This window comes from Salarias fasciatus, chromosome 22 (genome assembly GCF_902148845.1).
Source record: "Salarias fasciatus chromosome 22, fSalaFa1.1, whole genome shotgun sequence".
Classification (NCBI taxonomy): Eukaryota; Metazoa; Chordata; class Actinopteri; order Blenniiformes; family Blenniidae; genus Salarias; species Salarias fasciatus.
In genome coordinates this window covers 16,182,487-16,202,799 of record NC_043765.1, presented here as the reverse complement: position 1 = coordinate 16,202,799, position 20,313 = coordinate 16,182,487, and the positions used below count along the sequence as shown (strand labels likewise).

The 20,313-nt window shown below is 40.9% G+C and overlaps 1 long non-coding RNA gene across 1 annotated transcript; it reads left to right on the top strand.

Annotated features, from left to right (window-relative positions):
* Positions 1 to 4,603: 4,603 nt before the first annotated feature.
* On the top strand, positions 4,604 to 5,917 carry LOC115409895 (uncharacterized). Its single transcript, XR_003934030.1, has 3 exons — positions 4,604 to 4,791; positions 4,902 to 5,343; positions 5,659 to 5,917. It is a non-coding gene; the product is annotated as an uncharacterized LOC115409895 (long non-coding RNA).
* The last annotated feature ends 14,396 nt before the right edge of the window (positions 5,918 to 20,313 follow it).

Here is a 20,313-nt window from a genome sequence, read left to right as displayed (position 1 = left end):
GTGGCGTCGTAAAATGCTGCTCCCGGTGGCATGCTGTGGGACTGAACTCGCCTACATTTGTTTCCAGTGGCTGTGTGAAGGACGGATAGCGACGAGGTAATGAATGTAATGGTGGCTAAACAATGTTATATCATGATGCTGAAAATAAATGTTTAAAGGGCTGTATCATGCTTTTTTAGCTAGTCCAAACCCTAGAAATGGCATTAACATGGTAATAGTTTATTTTGGCATTAAGGAAAAGTAATTTTGTGTGAAATAAAAGATTTTCTGGAGCTAATTCTGAAACCCGGAAGAGAAAACGCTCTGTTTCACTGAAAATCCTGCCTCTCCCCCTGTGGACTTTGACTGACAGCGTGCTTCAACCAATCAGTGCTTCAAAACAAATATGCTGGCTAGCTTTAGCTCTTTAGCTCTAGCTTCTCTACACAAAAAGACACGCAAAAACGTCTTTTCCTGTTAGAAACTCAACAAGCGCAGACCCTTCAGACTCTTGCTCCTGCTTGATTGTTGCTTTCAGACGACGGTTAAAGTTTATCTCCGTAATCAGCGTTAGAAAAAAGCGGCAACGCTGATTGCCGAGGGCCTGCGGGAGGGGGGCTCAGGGGAGCCATCTTCACAGTGTGACGTGAACGTGGGAAACAGAGCGTTTTCACGGGTGCGGGAGGGGCTGCCTCTCTGAGCAGCACAAACACGAGGAAAGCTCAAACATGCAGGCACAAAGGAAAAAAAATGCTTTGGGGGTGTTTTTGGTGAGTACATAACTATATAACATGTTAAAACATACAAAAAATGAATTTTGCATGATACAGCCCCTTTAACTTTGGTAAATGTAGCTTCCCTCCTCGGAGACCATGCCGTAAAGCAGTCTGCACATTTGGAGTTTTTTAGTGTGCAGGGTTCCTACCACCCTCCTCACAGTTGCTTAGTCCAAGTGAAAGCAATTCTGACGCCCTCAGCCTGTGACAGACGGGTCATTCAACTAGTTGTAAGTCGATGTAACATCACAAAAAGATATTAAAATGTTTTATTAAGGTTGAAAAGTTGTCAAGTGTCGCTTTAAATCAGAAACATTTTTAACCATATGATGCTTGAACGAAAGTATTTTTTCCTCAAAATACTTTTTCAGCAACTCCTTAAGCAGGAAACCTTCAAAGATAACCTCTCTGTTTGTTTTTCACTGCTCACATGAAGTGTAATGTCACGGTACTTCCAGAGGAAATAACTTCCCTCAACAGCTCTAACTGCTGTATTAAAGAAAACACACACACACACACACACACACACACACACACACACACACACACACACACACACACACACACACACAAACAGCCTCTGACTTTCTCCTGTCGCCACCAGCTAACAGGGTTTTGTGATTTGGAGATCTGGCTTCACATCTGAGCTGGAACCAAGGATAAGCTGATAAAAAAGACGAGAGACCTTCCAGCGATGTTCTGTATTCACACAACTAATCCCATGCAATGTATTTTGGAAACATGGAGATTGAACCACTGCGATTTCATTCAAAATAATCATTGCTGTCAGACTGTCTTGTCTTAAAATGATTCTTTCTGTTTTGTTTTGACATGATTTTCATGAACACCACACCTTGTACACTTTGTGGTGGAACACAATTAAACTGAAAGCATTTAAAGATCAACACAACACAATGAGATTCTTATAAAAGCAACTTTAATGAGTCAGGATGAAACTGAAGATTCCTCGACTCTCACTTCAGGACACACACATTTCACAAACAAAAGACAAGCTGGGCTGTTAACCCGGTACATCACTTGTGCTGACATTCCTGTCAATCTTTTCAACCAAGTCAGCACTGATGGGACAGACGACATTATTAAGCTGAAAGAAAACTGTTTGTTGTCCAGTTTAGTTGTGACTGGATGATGGAGGGCTGGTTTGAGCAGGAGCTATCCCATCAGGCTGTGAGGACGGGTCTGAGACAATCAACAAAGAAAGTTTATGTCAGTAAACATACACAAATAAAATCAGCAGTGTGTCATTGACCCCAGTGGAAACTGAACAGTGCTCTCACACATGCCGTTGGGAGCTTCAGGGTGTCGAAAGGCCATCGACTGGGCGTTTGCTCCAGCAGGAATCATCTGATTGGACACAGACTGACCTGAAGGACAGAGAAGCATTAAAATGTAAACACAAAACTTAAAGTGTTCAGAAAAGATGTGTGTGTGTGTGTGTGTGTGTGTGTGTGTGTGCGTGCGTGCGTGCGTGCGTGCGTGCGTGCGTGCGTGCGTGCGTGCGTGCATGCGTGCGTGTGGGCGTGCGTGCGTGTGTGTGTGTGTTCAGACCTGAATTCTGCACTGTGTAACCCACCTGGACACTTGTTTTTTTTCCTTCTAAATGTCAACAGCTCAAGGCACAAATACTTAAAATGCTTCATGCTGCTTTTCGGAAAAAGATTAAAGTCAAACATGATTTTCTCAGACTGATTTTTGGTGGGATTGTTGCAATATTGCAATAAATTTATGAACTCTTTAACAGAGAACCACTGAATTCTGAAAAATTCAAAGCCAAGGAGTTTTAAACAGATCCAACATCCTCGAAGCTCATTCGCAATGGTGGGCAGAAAGGAAGAATTCTCATAAACATTTTGATGCATTTCCACATTTGATGAGCTGGTGGCAAGTTATTAGCTGGTAAACACCACAAACATGAACATGTCTTCTATTGTACACATCATGCTGTGTGTATGAAGCAGACTTTTCATTGCAACACGTGATCGTTGACATTCTTTGAGGTATTTTGTTGTGGACATTTAACATGTTTCTAAGGACGGATCTAGTATTTTGAGAGAGGTAGCACCTCATAAACCACAGTAAGATAAACAACTTTAATGTACGTGCAGGTTCATGAGTGTGCACACTTTGAGTCAACATGTCAAACAAACTGCTGTACAAACCAGCAAACCAGCAACTCAAGTCAGTCTCACTCTGTCATAAACAATGTGCTCATAACTGCTCCTCTTTTTGCTGTTTTGATAAATTGTGGGGGGTTAATGTTTTGTTTTTGTCAAATTCTTAGGTCTTAGTGATTCCCCACAAGCCTCAATGGAATTTTTAGACTGAGTACAAATTGAAGTTCAACCTGATGACCTGATAGAACCAATTCTTCATGTTTGATCACAACGACAATCATTCTCCTGCACTGGATAACACTTTTCCTTCGGTACAATTATGTTTTTTCTTCTTCTTGTTGTTCTTGTTGTTGTTCTTCTTCTTCGTGTTATGCATAAGAAGAAGAAGAAGATAAACACAACAGACCAACAGACAACAAAACACAAGCACAGCTCCATTGAAAATGTTGTCTTCTGATGAAACTCATAATCTGACCTCTGACATGAGTGTGTGTCGTCTGTTGTCAGAACTGGTTCTGTGAAGTCTGCTGCTCCCTGATAATGATGAGCATGAAATGGTCAGATTTACATTTATGCCAGTACAAAGCAGTCATTTCAGCCTCAAGAGGCCTTTGGTGTTGAGTATAATCAGCAACATTGTGCACAGATAAATGCATCTTCTTCTCGTGATTATATTTATGTCTGTCTAATATATATTTTGCAAAGACCTCAGTGCTGAGAATCCAGGACTGCAAACACAGTTGATCAAAGTCCTTGAAAGTGCTGTGCTAATATGTGAGAAAATGTATTTGTGAGTGTGTAGGGAGTGTTGTGAATGCTCATAAAAGTCAGTCCAGATGAAAACTTTGTTTTCCAGACATGAATGAATGAGAATTAAGCTAAAGCAGTTTTCAGGGGACTTACAACATTGGACTGGCCTGGCAAAACCCTGACGAATTCTCTCGTGAACAGCAAACATTGGCGACCAGATTAAATTCATGCGTTTCTGCAAAACAAAAACTTTGAGTCATCCGCAAAACGAAGGCAGATTACAGGTTAATGGGTCGAATGTTGCCCCCATCTCCATCTTACCAGTGTACGCGTCTATTTGATTTAAATTTTGGCCATGAAATTTACACCATGATTGCACACTTGGATCTTTAACAACTTTAACCTTTAATCTTCTGTTAGATTAGAATAGAATAGAATAGAATAACTCTGTCCAGAGCATCAGTGCTTTCACCATGAAGGAACTTCAGACACACGGTCACATGATCAGACATTCACATTCATAAAACCATCCAGCAGTCAGCCAGTCATTGAACCACCCCAACCAGATTTTCAGTGGCTGTGGGTTGGAGGGTGTGGCTTCTTCCAGGAGGCTTAAATGTTGTCAGTTTGACAGAGAAGCATCATTGTCATAATTGATTTTACTCCTCGAAGCAACACCATGAAGAAAAAGTAAGTAGTTTTATTTATCTATCTACACACACACACTTTTATATACTGATAGTATATATATATATATATATATATATATATATATATATATATATATATATATATACATATATATATATACACGTGTGTGTGTGTGTGTGTGTGTGTGTTTTGTTTAGTTTTTTGTAGAAACATTTCTGATGGCACTTTCATGATGAAGGTCAATATGTCAAATGGTGTTGAACGGTGGTAACATTGTTGTGTGGTCCTGTTTGTATGGTGGTGAAGCACGAGCAGCGGCACCATTAGATGCCAAATCAGCATTACACCCGGCAGCAGCCACAGCAACGTTGGCCTCAGCAGCAGCAGCAGCCTCGGCAGCCGTAGCAACATGACCAACCCCACCAGAATTACCGCAGTCTGCCGCAGCAGCAGCGGCGGCGGTGGCAGAGCATCTGCACCGCATGGCTCTCAACAGCAGGGTAAGTTGTTCTTTGAAATTTCTATTTTAAATGATTTGGCATTGCAAAATTAAAACAACGTGTTGAATAGCAGATTGCAATCAATAATCCTTTTTCCTTTTTCCTTTTAGCTTTTTCAGGGAAAAAGCCCTAGCTTCATAGAAACCAGCTTGCAAACATATTTAGCCCAAATCGACAGCAGAATCAATATGTAATCCACACCAGTTACATGGGTTATGATTTTTAATGAAACTGTTCAATCAATTTCCTTTGTGCTGTATCCTCTTTATTAGTAAATGTGATATGGAAAAAAAAATCTATTATTAAGATGTAAGCGAGTGTGAAGAAGATATGTGTTATTGCTTTGTATTAGTTTTTCATGATCTGGGTTCTCCTTTGGTAGGCTACATTTGGGTCTTAAAATGAAATAGAGGTTCTAAACCAACTTGGATTCTAGGTGAGTGCAGTTTTAAAACAGCTTCAGTGTAGATTTATGGAGCAGAACAACAGTGTCACTTCAAGGCAGCAAAGCAACAGCAAAGATTCTTCCCGGCACTGGAGTCCAGTTGAGCTGTGAGTGTTGTCTCTCACTTTTCTTCTTCTGCTGTCCTTTCTGTGTGATGCTGTTTAAGCTGCATTGCTGCTACACAAACTGGTCAAATTGTTGTAATACATCCACCATACATCATATTGTTCAAATACAAAAAAATATTGCTGTCAAGTGTGTAAACGATGGAAATGTGTTCATGCTCTTTACAAATATGGAAGATATTGCCTACATATTCTCTTCATTATCATATACAGACTATTTATGTTGCTGTAATAAAAGTTGTGTTTCTGTCATGTAATTCACCATTAATTACACAATATTTCTTTTCCTTTACAAAGTCACCAAGAGAGCCTTGTGGAGAAACAACTGCACTTCTATGAGGATATTCAGTTGGATCATCTGCCTTAAAAGGAAAAAAAAAAAAATTGTCCTGGTTTAGTTTTGTTGCATTGAAGTGATTACACTGGCTTTTTCACAGAATGTGGACTTTTAGATGAATCTGCAGTGACAATGACACTGTACCTGTAGCGGAGCCAGAGTGGGGGCAAGGGGGCAGTCGCCCCAGGGCCCACAAGGCCACAGGGCCCCATTTCATGTGATGTGTTCACATTTAATCGGAAATAAATTATTATAATAAAATGTGCAGTGTGTGCGAGAAGGTATAGCATATGAGTGTGGGATCCAATTTGCCAATTCTTAATTTACGACTGTCCATGAATGCATCAGAGCTGTAAGCCAGCGCTGATTGGCTGTGCGGCATTAAGCATTAAACAGTATGCTAAACACTATGCTGGCCGCTAGCGGGACTACCCAAAACCTAACATCGGAGCCACTGGTGAGTCAGTGAAACCTTCAAAAATATGATCTTTATCAGAATGCTGTGGTCTTGAACACCTGCCTATTTGAATGTGCCTTGTGTTGCTCTCAACTATAAGAGACCCAAGTCTATTTTTTTCTAATATACCTGAATTCCAAAAGATATAGATAGCTGTGTCTATATCTATCTGAGTAGACTGTGTAATTTTAGACCAGCTGTGTTCATTTTATATTTAAGCTGTATCAAAGATGGTACAGATGTAGCCTGTGACTTTTTATATGAGTTTTCAGCACCATGGACAGCGGACGCTCTGAGATTGACAGCTGACAGGCTGCATTTGTGTGCGTGCATGTGCGTGCATATGTGTATTTGTTCTTCAGAACAAGTTTGTGAACTGGTTTGTGACTTTATTCTGCTTTCTGAGGCATATAGGTTTGCTTGGCTCAATAAAAGTGAGCATTAGTGTGTTGTTTGATGGTAGCATGAGGTATTGTTTGAATGGTAAAATTACTATCATAAGGGCCCATCGAGAATGCTCCGCCCCCTCTGTACTGAGACCCACGCTCCGCCTCTGCACTGTACTGCAATATTTCTACTGAGTTATAGGTGAAAACTCAATAAATTAATGGTGTTACCTCTGTACACACATTGCATATTCTTGATTTGTGTTTAGTAAATATACATTGGGAAGCGTAAATTACAGCAGAGGACAGAGAAAAAACAATGTTATTTCATGTGAAAATGATGCTGTTCATGTTATTAATGCACTGGTTTTAATTACTCTGTAGTCTGTGTTTTCAATCCATCTATCTCTTGAGATTACCTACTTTTTCTTTGGTGAAATAAATGATCGGTATCTTGGCTTTTCGTGTTGACAGTTTTTTACGATTGCAAAAACACTAAAAACAAAAGAATCACATATCTATCAATACCTTACACTCAAGGAGCAAAACACAGGACCAGAGTTTCACCACTATAAACACAAAGTCAGCCTCACACTTTTTGCAGAACTATACATACAGTCATTTGCAACACTAAACACACTTGTATACATTAGACACAGACGTATATCATGATGTCACTTCCTTGCAATTCCACAGCACTGATGGACAAATCATCACACCCATGAGCCTTTGGTTAACACCTACATTAGGTACATGGAAACGAGGATTTGTTTATTGTAGACACACCGATCAGGTTGGCGCACTATAAAAATGCAACAGGGGAGAAACATCATTGGCCACAGGGCTATAATGACTGTAATGTCCCAGGGCAGCTTGGGGGTGACATCACCCTTTGGGGTCCTCCACCGTCATGCCAATATGGGCTCTTACAACACAGATCAAACGATCAGATGTTTGGACAGTTTGCACAGCCTCCACAGTAAATAACCAAATGCACCAGATCCCCTACATTGTCATCTGGGACAATGTGTCATTCCACCACTCTGCTCTGGTCCAGAACTGGTTTCAGCACCATCACTGTTTACAGTCCTGTACCTTCCACCATACTCTCCATTTCTAAACCCCATGGAAGACTTTTTCTCGGCATGGCGGTGGAAAGTTTGTGATCTCCGGCCCCAGACTCAGATGCCCCTCATTCAGGCCATGGAAGAGGCTTGTGACCAAATTGACGCCGCAGCTGTGGAAGGATGGATCCACCATTCAAGACGGTTCTTCACACGTTGTCTTGCCAATGAAGATATTGCCTGTCATGTAGATGAAATTCTCTGACCAGATCCAGCTAGACCAAGAGATGTTTAGTATTTCATTTAATTTTACACAGATTTCTTTTTGTTTTCTTCATTTTCTTTACATATTTTTAACCTGTACTGGTAGTACAGTATTTTTATTTGTCTATTTTGTGGGTTTACAGTGTTGGGATATGTTTTCTTGTGATTGTCTATGTTAACTGAATGTGGTTATATGAAAAAAATCAAATAATATTTTGAAAAGTCTGCAGCATTGATCTTGTGATGTGTTTGAATTTACAATGTTGTATATTTGCATTTGTGTACCTCACTTACAGTAATCTATTCACTGAGAGGTCCAGAGGTAGAACAACCAAAAGTGTTTAAGTTAAACACAGCAGTGTGTAACTGGTTCAAACAGAACTAAGCATTATGAAATGTGTGTATTTTATATGGTAACATAGCATGGTTTTTATAAATGTGTATATAGTTTTTACAATGGTATTTCATTTTGCACAGGATCTGAAGTGTTTTCCATATTGTGTGTGTGGTTGGGCTAATTGTGTGTAGTATTTTGAAATTCCGAGCCCTGTTTTCAAAATCGAGTTTAAGCAATTGTAAAAAAATGAAACACACAGTTTTCAGGGGATTTCCATCATCGGACCATATGATACAACAATGTAGAATGCTCTACTGAAAACAAAAAACCATGGCGACCACAATAAATTTGTGTGATTTGTGGAAAAAAAACTTTTAGTCATTGACAAGCAGTGTCGGGAATAACGGCGTTATTTTTTTCAGTAACGAATAATCTAATTAGTTACTTTTCCCATCGTTGCAACGCCGTTACCGTTACTAAGAATATGAAGTGGCGCGTTACTACAATTAGATTGAATGAAGCGCGAGTGTCCGCTTCTGCCGCACACATCAGCTGCAGGAGAGAGCAGGGAGGAGGGAGGAGGGGGGAGAGAGGGGAATGCCGGGGGGGGGGGGGGGGGGGGGGGGGGTGATGAAGACACGATGATGATTGGCTGGTGGGCGGGCATGCCCTGCTCACGTACGCTAAATAGATCTAACCAACTAACTCTAATGCTAAAATGATGCTAATGCTAAAACAATGCTAATCTGATAATCGCTATGAAAAAGATCGCTCCCTCTGGCCCGACTCGGGGAGGCATCTGCTTATATAGGGCTGTACTCGATGACGTACGATGGATGCAGGGGCGTGGGCGATACGTGCGTTGGATGCCATCATCTAGCCAATTACGAAATTCAAATCTTAGTTGCTCTTTAAGTTTAGACGTCTACAATATACTTATATTAGTGGTTATTTTAAACGTCTAAGATGAGACGAGGCGTACAGACTGTAGTGGGCTAATAGACAGCTGATAGACAGCTAAAAAGACGGCTAATGCTTAGACAACTAAAAGACGTCTCGGCTTAGACCGCTAAAAACTTTAATTTTTAGACCGCTTGTGGACCAATTTTAGACTAGACGTACAAGAAACATTTAGACGTCATTTAGACAGAAAAATGCTCAGTGGGCAAATACGTCAAATAAATTATCTCCATCTCAGTGAAAATAAGCAGGAATTGTCACTAGATGGCAGCAAATCACAAATTTTACTGCAGCTGCCACATCAAAGACAGCAGGATATTTGAGTTTTCAAATCGCCAAGAAAGCAAAGCCAGCATATTGACATTTCAGTTCATTGTGGTCCCTTTCCACCTTTTTGCTCTTATTTCAAGGATGTTGTATAAATTATTTCTGCAGCATATTTCAGTCAGCTATTCAAGCGATCAGCCTAAATACGGGAATCTTAATAATACTTTAAAGATGGATACATTTATTCAGGATGTCAGATAAATATTGTTGGAGAAAATTGTATTTGCATTTGGAGATTGCTGTATGGCAGACTGCTGCCCAGAAAACATAAAATAAAGGGAACACTGAAATAACACATCCTCAATCTCAGTGAATTAAAATATTCCAGTTGACAGCCTTCATTCATTACATAGTGGAAAACACTGAGAACAAAATAACAAAACAATGATCAGTGTAAATCAAGCCTGTTATTCCATGGAGGACTGGATTTGGAATCATTCTAAAAATGAACATGGAAATCACAGGACAGGCTGATCCAGCTTCAGTTGAAATTCCTCAAGACAAGTCAATGAGTCTCAGCAGTGTGTGTGTCCTCCATGTTCCTGTGTGACCTCCCTACAGAGACTGGGCGCTCCTGATGAGGGCAGTGGATGTTCTCCTGATGGATCTCCTCCCACACCTGGATTAATACATCAGTCAACTCCTGGACAGTCTGTGGTGAAGCGTGTTGGTGGTGGATGGAGCGAGACGTGATGCACCAGATGTGTTGATTGGCTTCAGGTCTGGGAGAACAGACGGTCTGTCCAGAGCGTCAATGCCTTCATCATGAGGGAACTTCAGACACACTTCAGTCATGTCAGTCCTGGTACTGTCATGCATCAGAAGGAACCAGGGCCCACCGCACCAGCAGATGGTCTCACAATGGGTCTGAGAGTCTCATCCAGTACCTAAAGACAGTCAGGGTATCTCTGGCGAGCAACTGAGGGCTGTATGGCCCTCCAAAGAAATGTCTCCCCACACCCATCAAGGACTGAGCATGTTGCAGGCAGTAGAATTCTCCACAGTGTCTCCAGACTCTGTCAGCTCTGTCACATGTGCTCAGTGTGAACCTGCTCTTATCCATGAAGAACACAGGGGGCCAGAGGTGGATCTGCAGTCTTGGTGTTCTCTGGTAAACAGCAATCACCCTGCCTGCCGGTGTTCAGCTGTAACACAAGTCACATTTGTAGACGACGGGTGAGGTGATGGATGGATGGATATAACTTATCATGTAATTGTGTCGTACTGTGACATAAAGTAAAAGGTCATAAAAGTTCAAAGTTTACAATAATATCAATTTCATGGCCAATATTGAAATCAAATAGAAAATTAAACTGCACTGTACTTTGCAGATATCTGAAAGTTTCTGGTTAAAGCACATGAATTTATTGTGGTCGCCATTGTTTCCTGTTTTCAATAGAGGATTATTCAGAGTTGTGTCTCTATGGTTATAAGATATAACTCCCCTGAAAAAACGGTTTGTTTCATTTTCACATTCATTCATACCTGACAAGCAAAGCTATAATTTTGACTTGCTTTTATTACCATGCACAACATTTCCCACACAACGCCCAGACAAAAATGTTCTCGTTAGGCCTCATTCACACATAGTGTGACAAGACACTCAGCTCATGAGACGAGACCAGACATATTTGTGTCACGATCAGATGAGATTCCCCCTTTCTTTAAAAAAAACAAACAAAAAAACAACCTAAAATTGCAAATGTACGACTTGAAAAACAGACCTTTTTTGTTACCGGTCACAAATGACACAGGTGCATTGAGTAAACAGGTCTGATGAGGGGACACCCTAAAGGGTGGTGTCCCCTGGAGACAGGTGTCTCTCAGAGCACATGTGTCAAACTCCAGTCCTTGAGGGCCGTAGTCCTGCATGTTTTCCATGTCTCCCTGCTTCAGCATAGCTGATTGTAATGATGCTTGTTGTCAGGTTTTCTGCTGGACTTGGCCATGAATCTTCATGGGATTCAGGTGTCAGTGTGATTCTCATTGTCCAAATAAACAGTGAATAAAACTAATAAAAATAATCATAGCTGATATTGAGTTATTAAAGCATTATGATAATTTATGAGTGTTTATAAACTACTTATAGTGTGTTATACCGGGTTGCTTCAAGTAAAGTGTTACCAATTCTATTATTAAATGTAAGCAGTGTGAAGGAGACGTCTGTTACTGCTTTGTATTAGTTTTAAATGATCTTGGTTCTATTTTGGTACATTTGGGTCTTGAAATGAAATAATGGTTGTAAACCTACTTGATTTCTAAGTGAGTGCAGTCTTAGAGCAGCTTCAGTGTAGATTATTGGAGCAGAACAACAGTGTCACTTCAAGGCAGCAAAGTAGGAACAGCAAAGATTCTTCCCAGCACTGGAGTCCAGTTGAGCTGTGAGTATTGTCTCTCATTTTTCTTCTTCTGCTGTCCTTTCTGTGTGATGCTGTTTAAGCTGCATTGTAGCTGCAAATCTGTTCGAATTGCTGTAATACATCCACCATACATCATGTTATTCAATTACAAATCAGGTATGATTTAGTTTGCGATGAAGTGAATAAATAATGGAAAATCATATACAGACTGTCTATGTTGCTGGAATAAAAGTTGTGCTTCCGTCATGTAATTCCCCATCAATTACATAATATTTCTTTTTCTTTGCAAAGTTACCAAGAGAGCCTTGTGGAGAAACAACTGCACTTCTGTGAAGATATTCAGCTGGATCATCTGCCTTCCTGGTTTAGTTTTGTTGCATTGAAGTGATTACACTGACTCTTTCTAATGGAAACAATGTGGACTTTTAGATGAATCTGCAGTGACAGTGACACTGTACTGCAATATTTCTACTGAGTTACGGGCGAATCCTTAATAAATTGATGGTATTACCACTTTTCACACATTGCATATTCTTGACATGAGTTTAGTAAATATAAATTGGAAAATGCATAAACTGCAACAGAGAACAAAGAAACAAAATGTGATTTCCTGTGAAAATGATGCTGTTATTAGGGACCGAGCCCCAGGGGGCAAGGTCTCGATTGTTTTTTTTGTCCGTTTCTTAATAGGGACAGAGCCCGGGGGCCACCATGCCCATAGGGCAAGGTCTCTATTGTTCTTCGGTGTTTTTTTTTCTTCTTTTACTGACCTCGTATATCAACCCAAATTTGACCCCCTTAACATGCACAAAAACTCAATAAATTTGGCACGCACGCCCGGACTGGATGGTTTTTTTTTTTTGCATTTTTTTTGCTGTCAGTTATAATGGAGCTGGATGGGGGAAAAGCTCGTGCTTCTCACAAACTGAGGGCTCTCCTGTCTAAACTAAAAGTCTGACTGTTCTGAAAGCCTCACCAACTGAAAGACAACTAATTTTCCTATCAAATGAGAACATTTTTGTGCAGTTTTGTCCAACAGGAATGGATTCTGGAGCAATTGTTTCTCAAAGAGAAACTGTGTTTTTCTGCCGTCTCGCACTCTAGCTGCATGTAACTGACATGACCATATATGGGCGTACAGTGCAGTCACTGCACTGAGAGCAGCTGTCAATCAAACTCTGACAGTCAGTTCCTTCTTTCAGTGACTCTTAAAAGCTTTTATATATATTTTTAGCAATTAGAAATTCATACCTTTCAAAGTAAAAGGCTAAAAATCACTTCAAATTAATTGCTCATTAAGCTCATTAAGAAAAATTACAGTTAAAAACCTCAAAAAAATTGATATTTCTTTGTTTGCTGGAGTGGAGGAGACCTGACTATCAAAATAAGAGTCTCAACCCCCTTCAAAAGAAAAGTACAATTTTTGCAAAAAAATGACATTTAAAACAAAATTAATGGAAAATTTTGGGTTAATCATTGTTAATGACATCATGTACTACCTTTCCATCCAAAACAAAAGCCCAAAATTCCCTCAAAATAAAAGCCCCTTTGCAACAGAAAATGAGGTAAACTCATGAAAATGGATGTTTATGGAGTAGCAAGGATCCCAGTGACCTGGACTTCAGTCAGCAAGGTACGAGGACGGTCTCAATCGCGGGCCGGTGGGTTGCCTCGGTCCCGACCACTGCCGCTTGCAGCTTTAATTAATACACTGTTTTTATTTACTCTGCAATCTGTGTTTTCCACCCATCTATGTCTTAGGATTGGCTACTTTTTCTTGGGTGAAATAAATGGCTGGCATCTTGGCTTTGTCATATTTCATTTGTAGACTCTTCAACTGAAATCAGAGTACATCCATTATTAAAAAAAAAAAACTTAAAAAAATGTGTTTACATTTCAAGCAAATACAGGTTTCATATTATCTTTCAGGACAAATATGATAATGAGCTTTATTTTGATTATGGTAGCAGTTGTGACTGAGATGAAAGTCTGAAAGTCTGTCTCATCCCAGTATCTAAAGGCCGTCAGAGTATCTCAGGCAATCACCCTGCTGCACAGCGTTCAACTGTAACTCAAGGAAAGATGGATGGATGGATGGATGGATATAACTGATCATGTAATTGTATCTTACTGTGACATAAAGTAAAAGCTCAACAAAGTGTAAGGTTTCCAAAAATATCAATTCCATGGCCTATATTGAAATAAAATTGAAAACTAAACTGTTGTGTTACTTTGCAGATGACTGACAGTTTTTGTTTTACATAAAACAAATTAATTTATTGTGGTGGCCATTGTTCCCTGTGTTCAATTGAGGATCCTTCAGTATTGTGTGGCTATAGTCCTATGATACTGAAAACTGTTTCAGTTTCAGTTTCATTCATTCATACCTGACAAGCAAAGCTATAACTGTGACTGGCTTTTATTAGCATGAACAACATTTCCCATGCCCACACAAATAAATGTTTTAATATTAGCCTGATACTGTTATGGACTTGGATCAACTGTGTTTGCATGCAACAAAGTAAATAAGTGAGACAACAAACAAACAAGTTTTGGTCCATGTCTTTTTTTCTTCTAAGAAAACTTAATCACAGTTTTTCTCAACAACTTTTCAACAGTCCCATGCTACACAGTGAACAATTAAAGAGGGTCCAGGAATGACCAACAGAATAAGAAAGGCATGTTCTTTCAGTGAAGAAGAGATAAAGTTGAAGTGTTGAGCCCATAACTTTCAAGGTGTTTGCAGAGGAAGCAGCTTAGAGAACAGCTTGAAGTGTCTTAGAAGGCAAAAAAAACAACAAAAAACCATGAACCATAACTCTTTTTTTATTCCTTATAGCACCATCATGAGACAACATTGAAAATGGGTGAAGCAACAGAAAGGACAGAATAACAGATGGAATAATCTTACTTTTTTAATTATTTGTGCACGATAGCATGATTTTAAAATCATACATTTTTGAGTTAGTGCTATATCTGTCTCTCTCTCTAATGATCTTAAACCGTTCAGCCCGAAACATCCTGTACCGGGTCCACTTCATGTGTAAAAACTGAATAAAATGCTGTGAGGACGATTTCTTTCAATTGTGTCTCAAACAAGAAGCCATAATCTCATAAACTGAACACTCCAACTGCACTTTGATGACCGAGTGGTTGTTTTATAACAACTTTAAAATCCATATGCAACAATTTGATACACTTTTCTCACCTGCACCTCCCGACACAAAACGCAACTTCTCCTCCATCCCAACATTTTGAATATTGCATGAAACTAGAAAACATACACTTTAACATGACACCAGGCAGAATATTGTCTGAGCCGACCACCTGCCGTCAGCGGCAAAACAAACCAAAAATCAATCTTCACATTTCACAGTCAACTTTCAGATTGCATGTTTCTTCACCAAATCTCTAAACAACGGACAAGAGCTCAGTCCCCGTTACCTGTAGACAAATCTCCTCTTTCCCACGGATCCATAGTAGCTCTCTGGTCTCGCTATCTTGCCAATACTGGGTCATCTTGATGAAGGAAATCTGACGCTGTGTCCAGAAACAACAACTAGCGCGCTAACATAGCCACGCTGCGTCAACGTCATCACGTAAGTTACCGCGTCGACTTGTGTCTGCCTTTCACACTAACTTTCGCCCCTCCCACTAAAAAGCAGATAGTAGCGACCCGCTAAAAACCCGCAGGGTTGAAAAACCCGGGTCTAATGCCGAGTGAACACTTTCACACTGCCATGAGGAGCCGATTAATTAGCGGTTTAAACAGGTTTTTTTGGGCCAGTGTGAAAGGGGTATTAGAGAAGCGAACGCATTTTGATGACGTATTTGTTTTGAAGCGCTGACTGGCTGAAGTGCGCTGTCAGTCAAAGGAGTAAATGACACCCCCTGCAAGAGGTTTCTATGGGCTCCTATCCAGACTAAGCCCAAGTCCAAATCCAAATGTGGATGAGGAGTGGGTGGGTCTGGTTCACGAGGCTAGAGATACCCCTGTCTCTCAAAACTTCACCAAACGTAAGAATTCATCATATGACGCCATCTTGCCCCATTGTTTATGAGCCTTAACCTTTCACCCTACCCACAATCCCCTGCGCACACGGAACTCCAACGTGGTCTATTAATTAGATTATTCGTTACTGAAAAAAATAATGCCGTTACTAACGCTGTTATAATCTAAAGCCGTTATTACCAACACTGCTTCTTGGTAGCTATTCTTGGTGACTGAAGCATACAAATTCACACTGTCAGAAAAAGCTCATTCTATTATTGATGACAGCTGCAGAAATACATATTTTAATAAACTGGAAATCCAAAACACCAAAATCTTTGAAAGAATGATGAAATCAGGGGTGTCACTAGGACTTAAGTTCATGGGGGGGCTTAGCCCCCAGGAGATGCCCCAATGATCTTGTGTTTGGCCATACTGTACAGGGTCCTTTGGCACTCTTACAGGATAACTGGAAAGAGGAGAAACCGCCACAGAACCTAATTGGGAGGGGGAACCAGGCACTGGTACATTTTTTTCTCTAAATCCATGATTGGACTCCTCCCCCTCTCTGTCCACATACATGGCACTGAAACAGTCCCATCACAGTCTCCGCTCCCTGGACTACATCACACTCTCCATACCCCAGTGGCGGACCGTGCATTTCACACTAAGGCCTTCAGAACAGATCCGCCTGAACCAATCCACCTCTCAATAACTATTTTATGTCTATAAAAAAATCTTATATGCAGATATGCATATAAAGAGTTGTTGCACAGCAGATAGATACTTGTGCAGCCAGAATAAATGTCTTTGCTGAAGAGCACAAGTCTCCTACTACATCTGTGCACATACAATAAGTATCAACAACTTAATAAAACAGCAATATTATTTAGGAAAAGAGAAACATTTTACTCACCAAAATCCCGATTATTTGTAAACAAAATCCATCCTCCTTCCCTTCCTCAAAAAGAGTTCAATTGTTCTGTCATATAGATTATCCATGCGTTTCAGTTCCATAAAGCCAGGGCTGAAAGTCAAGCTTGCCCTGTGGTATTGTAAGTTTTATTTCTCTTCTGGTCTTCTTCTTCTTTGGAATAATTGAGGTAGGCGACCAACAACTTAGGTGTGTTGTTTCTTCTTGGGGTTCTCAATAACCAGGCCGTTGTTTGAAGAGAAAGATACTTTATCTGAAGAACTCGTTACGGCATATTTACAGACAGGATCACGTCCAACATGTCATGACACTCCGGTGTACCTACTCACAGTCCCCCGAACGCCCCTGCTGTCGGAGGTATAAACAGCATTCACATTAAACATCATGCTGGGCACATTACACATTTGCTGATATCACTTACATCTTCCTTCTTTTGTTTTTTGATCAAAATAATCGCCTCTACTTTCAAGAAACATAACCTCTCTCAGTTAATAACATAAAGACTTATGCTACTATCAGAATAACATTTTCTCTTCTTCAGAACACAGGCATACAATCTTAATCCGTATAGACACATTAACATTGTCTCACCTTATCTCTACAATTTGTGAATAATGAAACTCTCTTGTTACTTTGTAAAGCTTAATCAACTAACTTCAATTAACAACAAAATCAGCTTGTACTAACCTCAGTCTGTACCACACAAGTACACAACTGTACTTTAAAACTCTAAAGACATTATGCCATCATGGCCTTACAACCAACATATAAACACATTTAAATCTCTTCAATGAGTCTCTCAGTTGGCTTCACATTCTTGAAGACTTTCGACTGTTTTGTTCTTTCACCCTGGGCCGGTGACTCAGGTGATGGAGTCTTGAGTGTGTGTTGAGGTTGTTCAGTAGCCTCAATCCTCTCGTTCTCCAGTGCAGGTTCCTTGAGAAGATCTCTGCGATTTCGTCTCAGTACAGCTCCATCTTCTGTTTGAATGTTATATGATCTTGGTTGAACTTCACTCAGAACATTTGCTTTCTGTGTCCATGTGTTTGATTTGTCTTTAAACCTCACTGGTCCCAGCATGAAGTTCCGGTAGGTCTTTGTTCCTCTGTCGTAATAGAACTTCTGCTTTGCTCTTTGCTGCTCCTTGAACCTTCTCACCTTGTTTCCATCCTTGTCTTCAGTAGGCCATCCTGGATGGGCAGGTTTGATCTCAGGCGTCGTCCATTAGGAGCTGAGCAGGCGACTCACCACACTCAAGTGGCGTTGTGCGGTAGACCAGCAGGCTCGGTAGAAGGTCAGTGTCACTGTCTCGTGCCTTACTCATCAGTCTCTTCACCGTTGAACCGACTTTCCACTAGTCCGTTAGACTGCGGGTAGTGAGGGCTTGATGTTGTGTGAACAAAGTCCCATGCTGTGGCAAACTGTCTGAACTTCATGTTGGCAATTGCGGTCCATTGTCTGTAACAACTTCAGCTGGCACACCATGTCGTGCGAATATGGCTTGCATGGAATGTAATCACAGCCTCTGCAGTTGTAGTGTGCAATCTGTTGACTTCTGGATACAGGGAATAATAGTCCTGTGACTACAATGTACTCCTTTCCTCCAGAACAAGAGGTCAGCACCCACTTCTGATAAGGTCGGCCTGGCACAGGGTGTGGCTTAAGTGGCTCTGCAGGATTACTTGCTTGGTACTTCAAACAGTTGAGCAGTTTGACACCTCAATTCGTCACATCCTGATTAAGCCGTGGCCAATACATCACTTCACGTGCTCTCTTTTGCATTTTTCGATGCCAAGATGTCCTGCATGTATCTTCTTGAGCATTTCTCCTCTTAGACTCTTTGGAATGATTAGTTTGCTTCCCTTGTAGACGATGCCTTCCACCACAGACAGTTCTGCTCTGCAGTTCCAGTATTCTTGAATGACAGGCGAACAGTCTGTTTACAGTTAGGCCATCCGTCTATGATAGTTTTTGCCCCAGTGTTTGTAACGTGTCATCTTTTGCTGTCTCTGTTCTGATGAGCTCCATTTCCTGTCTGCAACAGGCAGTGCGCTCGTGATAATGTCCACATAGCTTTTTACATCAGTGTCCATTTTGGTGTTTGCTGGCTCTTTTGGGTCAACCGCCGGATAAGGTGTCGGCTGTGTTAAATCAGCTTACCAGGGGTGTACATCACGTTGAGCGTGTAGCGTTGCAGTCGGATCATCATTCTTTGGATTCTCAGTGGACAGTCATTGAGCGGCTTCTGGAACAAAGCAATCAGCGGTTTATGGTCAGTTTCAACACTGATAGCTTGCCCTGACACAAACTGGTGGAATCTTTCACAGGCATATGTTATGCTGAGCAGTTCTTTTTCGATTTGTGCATATCTTGTCTCTGCCTCTGTCATGGATCGCGAAGCATATGCAACAGGCTGCCAGTCACCATGCTTCTGCATCAGAACTGCTCCAAGCCCACTCTGTGATGCATCTGATGAGATCTTGATCGGTTTCACTGGGTCATAAAATTTCAGAACTGGCTCTTCTGTGAGCAACTTCTTCAAGTCGCACCAAGATTTCTCATGTTCATGATTCCACTCCCATTCAATCTTCTTTTCTGTCAGTTGTCTCAGGGGTGCCATTTTTTCAGAGAGATTGGGTATGAATTTTCCCATGTAGTTGATCATGCCATTGAACCTCTGTACATCCTTCTTGCATTGTGGTCTCGGCATATTTTCGATTGCTGACACTTTTCTGGGATCTGGTCTGATGCCTTCACTGCTCACGATGTCTCCAACAAATGTCAGTTCTTTCACTCCAAGATGGCATTTCTCTTTGTTTAGCTTCAGGTTTGCTTTCCTGGTTGCCTCAAGAACATTTCTCAGTCTCATGTCATGTTCTGTTTTTGTGCTTCCCCACACAATGATGTCATCCATTGATGTGTCCACTCCTTCCAGGTGCTCATAGATCATGTGTATTGTCTTGTGATACACCTCGGGTGCTGAAGCAATACCGAATGGCAGCCGCCGGAATCTGTATCTGCCAAATGGACTGTTGAATGTGCATAGTTTTGAACTTGCATCGTCCAGCTTTAACTGCCAAAATCCTGACGACGCATCTAGTTTGCTGAAGTACTTCGCATTTGCAAACTGTGACATTATTTCTTCTCTCGTGGGGAGTTTGAAATGTTCTCTCTGTATGGCTCTATTCAAATCTCTAGGATCCATACATACCCTTGGTTTTCCATTCTTTTTCTCAACAATGACAAGAGAACTCACCCACTCCGTTGGTTCATCGATTTTTTCAATCACCTCCAGCTTCTCCATCCGGTCCAGCTCATCTTTCAGTGGCTTTTGAAGAGCGAATGGTACTTTGCGGCATGGGTGAATGACTGGTGGCACACTGCTGTCCACTCTGATTGTGTGTTCTCCTGAAAGGCAGCCAAGACCCTGGAACAGATCACTGTATTCTTTCATCAACTCATCATAGTCCAAGACATCATCAGTTTCTACAACAAGCACTCTCTTGACTAGGTTCAGTCTCTCACAGGCGTGTAA